The following is a 10,462-nucleotide window of genomic DNA, read 5'->3' as shown; positions in this document are numbered from 1 at the left end:
CGGAAGGCATTTTGTCTTCTCAAGGCTCCTTTCTGGTCCTGCACTCCTCTGCTTTGCTCTGTACCCCCATCCCGGAATTTTGCTCCAAAGGGCTTTCTAACAGCTTCCAGTAACCAACTTCTGTTGAAACTCCCAAAATCCAGGTTCTTTGTTCACTTCCACTCATTTGTTTCTCCTTTCTCCAGCCTGTGGAACCAACTTCCTCAGACTGTTCAGCCTGACTTCTGTATTCAAGATGGCTATTCACCAACACCCCCATCCCCACCCCTCCCACCAATTCATTCTCATGATATTTTCTCCCCTCTCATAGCCTTCCTTTCCTCACCAAGCCCTCTCCAAAATAATAACCCTCCACAAACTGATCTCTTCCTTTCCCCCTTATTCCTCACCATCCTTTTGTTGTGCCATCTCCAGGTTTCCTTTCCCCCCTCTTGCTGTGTTTGAGCTTGCATTCAGTTTGTTCACCTCTTTGTCCACCCACCTCCCTCTGATCTCATTCTTCCCCATGCTCATTCTTAATCCAAGTGACCCTCCAGTGTACCTCCTCCAGTGTAGTTGTGTCCTCGCCTCCCCCCCTTCCACGATGTACTCTTTGTTCTGTTATGTTCGTGTTCAAGGTCTCCTACAAGTGTCTCAAAAAATAGAAATTAATGATTGGAAAAGTTGTTGTTGGTTTTGGTGAAAATTTTGGGGGTTTATGGGGTCTTCTCTGTACAATATACAGTATTTCTGTATCCAACGGGTGATCTTGTTCCAAGCGTGTGTCGAAGAAATTCTCAATTCCTCCTGTACATTTGAGTCAATTAAAACAGGAAAAACAAATGCAAACATCGACAAGTCTGAAGACGACGATGGTTCACGAGCGGTATTTGACGATGAATATTGTTTCAGAAGTCAAGGATGAGACAATGTGAAAATGTTTGACCAAGTTATAAAAATGATCAACATGATGTGTTACGAGTGACAGGTTATTAGCTGCAGAATGTCGAAAACCCAGTTTCGTTCAACAACTTTCAAAATTTGACCTTTGAATGATCTTTAAAGGTCACAAAACAATGCTGTGGACATTAAAATAAGGAAACAGGATACGTGCTATGGCTTAATGGAGTTAGTTCGTCAAAGAAGGTCGAAAACCCGGTTTGATTCCCACAACTTTGAAAATTTGACCTTTGTGAACTTTAAAGGTCAAAGGTCAAGGATTATGACCCTTAGTGCAAAACTTTCTCTGGAACATTCCATGAACAATATAACGTCATATCGGCTATATGGCATTTCACACTCCTCGGATTATCCATACTTTGATGAAATCAGCGTAAAAACTAACTTGAAGGGGGCGCCACGGGCAAGGTGTTCGAGATAGAACAAAATGGTTTCAAGACTTTAGGTGGGGAATGACCTCAAGATTATGCATAAAAAAATATTGTCATCCTTGCTCTCAAAGTTTGGGCGGTCGTATGATTTTTATGTCAAAATTCGCAATTTTCTAAGTTCATGACCTTGTGACCTTGACCTTGGGACGAAAATGAAAAATCGAGCTCCGTGGGGCTATGCAGGTGCCATTGGGCGAACTAAATACCGAAACCCTTGCCAGATTCGACAAACCCCTCGGAGAAGAATTTTTTATGTCAGAATTCGCAATTTTCTAAGTTGGTGACCTTGTGACCTTGACCTTGGGACGAAAATGAAAAATCGAGCTCCGTGGGGCTATGCAGGTGCCATTGGGCTAACCAAATACTGAAACCCCTGTCAGATTCGACAAACCCCCGAGGAGAAAATGCAAATTGAAATCGGCTACCCCCTAAAAACACATTTTTTGGGGGCGTGGCTCCGCCCATAATGGGCGCACCACGCCCATTTTCAGGAAAACTCGAGATCATGATATAAACCTCCCACCAAAATTTTGTCAGGATCGGATCAAAACCCACGGAGCTATGCTCGGGAGAGACAGACAGACAAGCCGTGAGGTGGACATGTGTAGTCGCCTACCCAATAGAACCTGATGCGATGGGCCCGTTCGATGTGGAATGACCTGAGGATTAAGCACAAGAAAATTCATGATTCTTGCTTCAAGGGTTAATGCTGCAGATTGTTTTTCCGTGAAAATACCCCCACATTTAGAGGTTTTTCGGCCGTTGCTAGGCAACGGAGGGGTCCATAGCAACGTTTTTTTTCTCACATAACTAGGACATACCATGAACTTACCATACCAGTTTCATGTATATCTGAATCATAGTTTGTGAGATACAACGAACTTCGTTTTTTTTTTATTGTTTTTGACCAGGGTTCATTCAAAGTCTATCTTCTCCAACAGTTTTCAGAGGATCCGGCTGGAAATTTTGGACAATATGGCTGAATGTACTGCCCACAGTCGCTCGTGGCCCGATTTTTGATTTTTGAAAAAATACACTTTTTGATTTTTCAAAAATTTCAAAGTTCCGTTGCTAGGCAACGGTGGTGTCCATAGCAACGGTTCTCATTTGCATACAACTAGGTCATGGTATGAACCTACCAACCAGGTTTCATCGAAATCGCCATTGTATTAACGGAGCACTGGACCGAACAGACAGACAGACAAACATATCGACGGAAAAACTGATAACAAGAGGAGAACAAATTTCAAATAAAAAAAAATTTTTTCGACTGGATCGTCTACCGAACAGACAGACACACAACAATAACGAATATAGTGGTCACTTATTTTTTTCGTGAAAATATTTTTTCATGAACCAATATGGAGAATCGGGGCAACACAAGTAACACACTCTTACCCGACTCTGCAGTACACAGAGACTTTGAATTCTGATGTAGTTTTCACTGAGACGAGGTCTGTTTACCCTCTAAACATGCTGATGCCATCGCTGACATGTTGAGGGTTCAGGGAAGAATCACTCGCAGATTTGTTGCAGCAGACATCTGGAGGTCAGCTTCGTTTTCAAGGGAAAAGGAATATTTCTGAACTCAAGGTTGATAGGAATTTTCAGAGGGGGTGAGATCATCCAACGATGTTTTGATCATCCTCGAGAAAGAATGGGGTCAAGACTGCAGCCCTTTGGGTTCTGGGATGGATCACACATGGCTCGTTGGTCCGGAGGTCGGAAAGTCAGCCCGCATTGAAAAGGCGAGGGAAAGATTTATAATCTGCTCTATCCAGTTCATTCCTTGGTTGGTGTTATTGGGACCCAACCAGACTTTCAACAGCTTAAACAGCTGGGTGAGGAAGAGCTTTAAATCATCCATGTATCGTCGGTGTGTCACCTTTCCTGTTTCTTTGGATGTTCTTCTGTTGGTTGTTATGGTGTATCCATGTCATTGTTTGTTGATGAGGTTACTCAGCGGGTCGAGAGCAAGACAAAACAAGAGGGTGGAAAGACTGTCTCCCTGGAAGATCCCATGCCATATCTTCACATCTGGTATTTCGATATTTCCTTCTGAGTGCTGTACTATCTTTACTCGTTTTGTTACCATTGCTGAGCCAACTTTGGCATTGTTTTTGGTGTCTCCTCGAGTTGTGGTCATTGCTCTGGCCAGTTCAGCCTCGTTTGGTGTTATTGTGACCCAAACCAGACGTTCAACAGCGAAAACAATTCTTTAATTAAAGTACAAAACAATTCCTTCACCCAAGTACAAATAACTTTCACCCACAGCACAATTAAATGTTATACTGGTCCGAAACCCTCTGGTGAAATCACACAATTCAGATGTCCGTAACAACAGGAATGAATAATTAATGTAATGTGTTTCGGTGATGTAAGAGACCGGGTAAAACGGCGGGAAATCCCAGAATTAATTGATTTATACAACTTTAAACCTTTATTTAAATTGAATGACATACTTGAACACTGCAAAACACAAATCTCCTTCAAAATATTTCCAAGAACCGAGCTGTATATCGATATATATATATATATATATATATATATATATATATATATATATATATATATATATATATATATATATATTATGAGAAGGAGTGGCATGTGGGAAACACAGCAGAATGGTGAAGGAGATTCTGCCAATATGATCCGGTTCGATCAGTGAACTTCCGGTTTTTTTGTTATTGTTTCAAGGTCAATTTTTTTGTTGTCTGTTTTTCTTGATTATCTTGTACAAATGTGTGTCTGGCACACTTATCTCGTCCAAATTCCATCTGAATGTCCGCAGAGAACCGTTTTACTAGTCATAGCTGTTCTGTAAATTTTTCGTCATTCGGTGCGAAGAGCTTTAAGTCATCCAGACGTGAGTGAATAATGACATTTTTGACGTTCATAACCCATTCCAAAAAACAATGTGATATAACAGGGTGTATGGATGATACGGGTATGTGGGCCATGATAGTAGTGGCCATAATAGTGGAGTGTTCAGTTAATAATGGTAATATTGTTCAGAATGAAAGTGCAAGGTGAGACTATGTGCTCTCCGAGTGCTGTTCAAGTTGTAAATGTGATTTATTGATGTTTTTGCTCCATTCTTAATTTGCAGAGAAAAAATTTGAAACATCTTCACGTGTCAACTGTTCCTCGTCATTGGAGAGAGAAGTTTCTTTCAATCATCACCTGGCAGAGACTTTGTGTCAGGATGGTGACAAGTTTCGGGGTGTGTCTACAAACAACAACTGTGACAGGTGGATCAACGTCTTGCAACAGGAGAGCCAAACAAGTGAGAAGCCAAACAAGTTTTCTGTAATCAACAAAGACTTCACCTCCTCATGGTGTTTACAAGGATGTGTAAAAATATGCTCAGGTGAGACGTCACACAGGTGCACTGTGTGTCAGAAGGGATTTGCTTCTTCTTCATATTTGTTGACACATCAAAGAACACACACCGGTGAGAAACCCTACAAGTGTTTACAATGCCGGAAGACCTTTTGTTCTTCATCAAATTTATATCGTCATCAAAAAATACATTCAGGGGATAAACCCCACAAGTGTTCTGTGTGTAACAAAGTGTTTAATCATTCAGCAAACTTTCAAAGACATCAAAGAATACACACCGGAGAGAAACCCCACAAGTGTTCTGTGTGTTACAAAGTGTTCAATCATCCATCCAACTTACATCAACATCAAAGAATACACACCGGAGAGAAACCCCACAATTGTTCTGTGTGTTACAAAGTGTTCAATCATCCATCCAACTTACATCAACATCAAAGAATACACACCGGAGAGAAACCCTTCAATTGTTCTGTGTGTAACAAGGTCTTTTATCATCAATCAACTTTATCGAGACATCAAAGAATACACACCGGAGAGAAACCCCACAAGTGTTCTGTGTGCAACAAGGTCTTTTATCATCAATCAACTTTATTGGCACATCAAAGAATACACACTGGAGAGAAACCTCACAATTGTTCTGTGTGTAACAAAGCGTTTAATTATTCAGCTAACTTATATCGACATCAAAGAATACACACCGGAGAGAAACCTTACAATTGTTCTATGTGTCACAAAACGTTTAATCATTCATCTAACTTATATCAACATCAAAGAATACACACCGGAGAGAAACCTTACAATTGTTCTGTGTGTAACAAGGTCTTTTGTCATCAATCAACTTTATTGAGACATCAAAGAATACACACCGGAGAAAAACCTTACAATTGTTCTCTTTGTTACAAAGTGTTCAATCATTCATCGAACTTACATCAACATCAAAGAATACACACCGGAAAGAAACCCTACAATTGTTCTGTGTGTAACAAGGCCTTCACTCATTCATCAACTCTATCGAGACATCAAAGAATACACACTGGAGAGAAACCCTTCAATTGTTCTGTGTGTAACAAAGCGTTTCATGATCCATCATCTGCATCTCGACATCAAAGAATACATCAAAGCAAAATAATTTCCAGGAACAGGTGCGAGTATATGATGCTACACATGAGATGGAAATAACAAGGAATTCAGCGCATCGATTGCAAAGAAGACAAATGAAAGATACAAAAAGATAAATCAACAAATATACACCGACAACTGGGAGAACGACAAAAGAGCAGGAAGATTGTAAATGGATCTGGAAAGAGTTGGGGAGAGACAAAGAAGGCACTTTGGAGTGGTTTGGAAGACGTCATGTTCACTGGGATGGAGAATGAGTCAGAGTAGTGTCTGGAGAAAGTCTACACCACATTTAAAAACGTTCACCTTTTGATGCCTTGAAGCCTGAAATTAAATATCATTAAATCGGACTTTTTACACCTTTATTTACACATCGTAACCAACAATTTCCATGTGAAGAATGAATTATAAAAATCTCAAAAAATTAATTAAAAACACAAAACGAGACTGTCTTGTTTGGATAAGTGTCCACCCCCCGAATAATGGCATTTGTAAACGAGCTCAGGTGGAACCAATCAACTTCAAAATCACACACCAGGTAAATTTACCTCCATCTGTTGAAATTATAGTGATTCTGAGCATTTCAGTTCCTGTGGGTTTCCACTGCTGGGTAGTGAATTTCACAACAAATGCTCAACCATGAGCCTTGGAGCACAGTCAAGACAGTCATTATTACGAAATGGAAAGCGTATTACGAAATGGAAAAGGATCCACCAAGACCCTGCCAAGATCAGGCCGTCCCTCCAAACTGAATGACCAAGCAAGGAGACTGATCAGAGGCCACCAAGAGGTCAACGGCAACTTTGAAAGAGCTTCAGGCCTTCATGGCAAGGACTGATCACTGGTGTCCATATGACAACAATATTCCAAGCACTCCACAAGTCCAGGCTCTACTGTCAGGTGGCAAGAAGGAAGCCATTCCACAAAAAAAGCCCACATTGATTCTTGCTTGAGGAATACAAAAAAATCCTCGAGAGATTCTGAAGCCATGTGGAAAAAAGTTTTGTGGTCTGATGGAACTTTTGGAAAAATGCAAAACGCTACATTTGGTGCATTCCCAACAAAGCACATCAGCCAAAGGACACCATACCTACTGTGAAGCCTGGTTATGGCATCATCATGTCATGGGGATGTTTCTCATCATCAGGGACTGGGGCACTTTTTGTTGTTTTTTGCATATCAAGTCGAGGCTTGTGTAAGAGCTAATACACAGAAACATATCACAAAGCCGGAGACAAGAAGGGAGGGAGAGGGAAGCACAAAATAGTGGGGAAAAAAAGAAGAAGATATCTGTGGAAGGGAGAGGGATGGGGTAAGAAGGATGGTACTACAGGGACTGTCAGGAAGGAAAATAGAGAAGTTGAAGGAGGTGGGTTTGGGGTGGATCACCTGAGGTCATGGATATCAAGGTTTTGGATGGAGGAAGATCTGAGGTGGTAGTGAACAGCTGCTTTGAAGACCTGGAGGGAGGAGAGTGTGGGAGTTTATTTCAGAAGCAGGAAAAAAGAGGAATGAAAGAGTGAAGGTGAGCTGTAATTCTTGATTTTGACATTTTCACAAGAAGGGGGGATTTGGCAGACCTTGAGTACCCTGAGGAAATATCAGGGGTACAGATCACAGACAGAGCAGGGGGGGAAGGCCAGGGAGGAGATGGTAGAGGACAGGTAGACCACCGACCTGCCTCCGGTGACAGAGTAAGAGATCCCAACGACTCAGCTTGAGATCCCCATGATCAGGGAGATACCAATGATCCAAAAAGCCTTGGTTTCCACAGCGTTAAGTTGAGCCCCGTGTGAGGCATGAGAACCACCCCGGAGGGGGGGGGAGCAGTGATCCATCAGACTGCGGATGAAAGCTTGGTAAAAGGTTTGAATCTCAGGTGTGCCAAGGAAGGGCTTCGCACAATGGAGGATGCCCAGTTGGCGATTGACTTTGGAGGCCAGCTTGGAGATGTGGCTTTCCTCGTAAAGATCGTGGTAGATAGTGAGACCCAGAAGCTTGAATGAAAGGACTTCGAAAAAAGCGTTGTTGAGAAAGTAGATGGAGGGGGTTGGGGGTGGAGGGATGTTCCAGGCGGTCTTTTCGGAGAGACATCGTGAGGGTGTGAGTTGTCAGGATAGAACGGAAAATGGATGGAGCAAAACACAGAAATATTTCGAGAGGAAAACCTGCTGCCCTCTGCTGGAGAACTGAAATTGGGACAAAAGTTCACCTTGCATAATGAGAACGACCCGAAGTACACAACCAAAGCCATACTGAAGCGGCTAAGGAACAAAAAGATATCCTTGAGTCGCCCAGTCAGAGCCCCGACAGAAATCCAATCGAAAATCTGTGGCATGACCTGAAGATTGCTGTCCATCAACGCTCCCCACGCAGCTTGACTGAGCTTGAACAGTTTTGTGCAGAAGAATGGGCAAGTATTTGCATCCAGGTTGTTCACCCCTTTGTCCACCCACCTCCCTCTGATCTCATTCTTCACCATGCCCATTCTTAATCAAAGTGACCCTCCATTTTACCTCCATCCTCTTCGAGTTGTGTCCCCGCCTCCTCCCTCCCCCTTCCACGATGTTCTTTATCTTCTGTTATGTTCGGGTCTTTTCTGTGTTCAAGGTCTCCCACAAGTGTGTCAAAAAAAAGAAATTAATGATTGGAAAAGTTGTTGTTGGTTTTTTTTGGAGGTGGGGGGGGGGGGTTGGGTTGAGGAATTCTCTGTGCAATATACAATAATAAGGGACACCTTTTACCAAGGAGATTGATGCTCTTCCAGGACAAAAGAGATATAAGGTCATTTAATGCAAATATATATATATATATATATATATATATATATATATATATATATATATATATATATATATTATTCTTAAAACAGAAACATGTTCAAGCACATCGATGTGATAATCATGTTGTATTTGAGGACATTTCTCATGAAAAGGTTCCAACAACACATTTACTTTTCAATCAAGATTAATTGGCAACATTTTATTTATTTCTTTTTCAGCTTGAAAGTTTCAGCTTCCTCAGTCAAAGTCATGAACACGTGATTTGGCGGGAACGAATCAGACACAACGATCAGGTGGTTCGCTCTTACCGGAGTCGCTCTTGCTCTCCACCTGGGTACCATTGCGAACTTGACACCGTCCTTCACTTGACACGACCATGTATCCCACCATGACCCGATATCTGAGTTTTTTTTAACTTTTTAATTTTTTTTTTTTTTAATTTAAACCAACTTTGCTGATTTTTTTTAGCAGCATCTCGCGTTGCGAACGCTGCTCATCGAGAGCTCGGCGTTGTTCTTCTTCTTGTTCTTGTTCTTCTTCTTGTGAAGACAAATCCTTAATCTCTGGGACTCGGCTCTTGTATATACGAGATCCGGATCTCCTTAAATACTGAGCACATGTACACATCCTCACATAGACGGTGACTTTTTAGAGCGTCTATCATGAACTTTAAAATATATTCGGACATTTGCTTTAAAGTTTCGAAAAGTTCACATTACTATTTCAAGATTATTCCATTTATTGTATTGTAATTTCGTTAATACATTATTTATTTCGTAAATACACGATATGTCGTAAGTACGTAAATACATTATAACGCGTTTCGCTATTGGCTTAATCAAGGCACGTGATGAAATATCGGAAGTTGTTGTTTTTTAAATTTTTTAAATATTTTTTTTTTAAGCCGACGAAACCTTTAGGACGCTGCTCGTGGACACATTTGTCCTTGTTTTTGTATACAATGTCGAGGCTCTTGTGAGAGTTTTGAGGGCCATTTGCCCGTCAGTCTGTCTGTTTGTCCGCACAAAACTTTCGTGCTATTCTCCGCAACTGCTGTTGGATTGAGACGAAATTTTCAACAAACGTGCAACGACTCATGTGGAATGTTGTAATGATAATTATGACGTGATGGGTCACGTGGTGTGAAAGCCATGTTAGAAAAACGCAAAAAAAAATTTGGACCTCCGAAACTTTACACTTATTGCCGCCTTTCCATGAGGAACAAGAGTTTCACACACATGACATCAGAGGTCACATGGTTTGGCAGCCGTATTAGATTGAAGAAAAAATTAATGTTTTCTCTGGAACCGCTTAATCATTCAACATGGAACTTCACAATTATGATCGGGTGGTGATGTGGAACACATGTTTAATACTTCAATTGTCATCATTCCAGTTGGCTAGGTGTAGGTACTTCTCTCACCTGTCATGGCACTTCAGCAAAAGCTTTCTGCGACTCATTGGGACTGAGTCAATCGGTCAACTTTGCGACCCGGATCTCAACCAATGGTCCTCCATCTCTTCTGGATCTGATTTTGACAAATTTCCCTGACAATAACTGCTGCTCTTCTCCTCTGCTCCAATCGGTTCTTCTGACCACGTCCTTGTCAAAGTGGACATCTCTCTGGCTATTATCAGAGAACCACCTCACCGCCGTCGAGTCTGGCATTTCACTCAAGCCGACTGGCAGGGTCTCCAAGCAGCCATCAAACTTATAGACTGGTCTCCCATCGCTACTTTCTCCAACATCAACTCATCCTGGGAATTCTTTCAAAAAAAGTAGCTCACCCTCCTGCACAGATTTATCCCATCTCGACTTCAGTTGTCCTACCCTTCCTCACGCCC

General features: G+C 41.6%; 1 protein-coding gene and 1 pseudogene across 2 annotated transcripts in view; both read left to right on the top strand.

The window, feature by feature from the left end:
- LOC147006644 (uncharacterized) overlaps window positions 1-10,462 on the top strand; it is a 205,073-nt gene that overhangs the window by 170,084 nt on the left and 24,527 nt on the right. The gene's annotated exons all lie outside the window — the stretch shown is intronic.
- LOC147006646 (uncharacterized) lies at window positions 4,308-8,494 on the top strand (annotated as a pseudogene).

The sequence above is a fragment of the Eptatretus burgeri genome, unplaced genomic scaffold (assembly GCF_056783735.1).
Source record: "Eptatretus burgeri isolate ZD-2024b unplaced genomic scaffold, Ebu_testis_v1 Ebu_testis_scaffold_3158, whole genome shotgun sequence".
In the NCBI taxonomy this organism is placed as follows: Eukaryota; Metazoa; Chordata; class Myxini; order Myxiniformes; family Myxinidae; genus Eptatretus; species Eptatretus burgeri.
The sequence above is the reverse complement of the archived record's forward strand: the minus strand, read 5'-3'. Positions and strand labels throughout refer to the sequence as shown.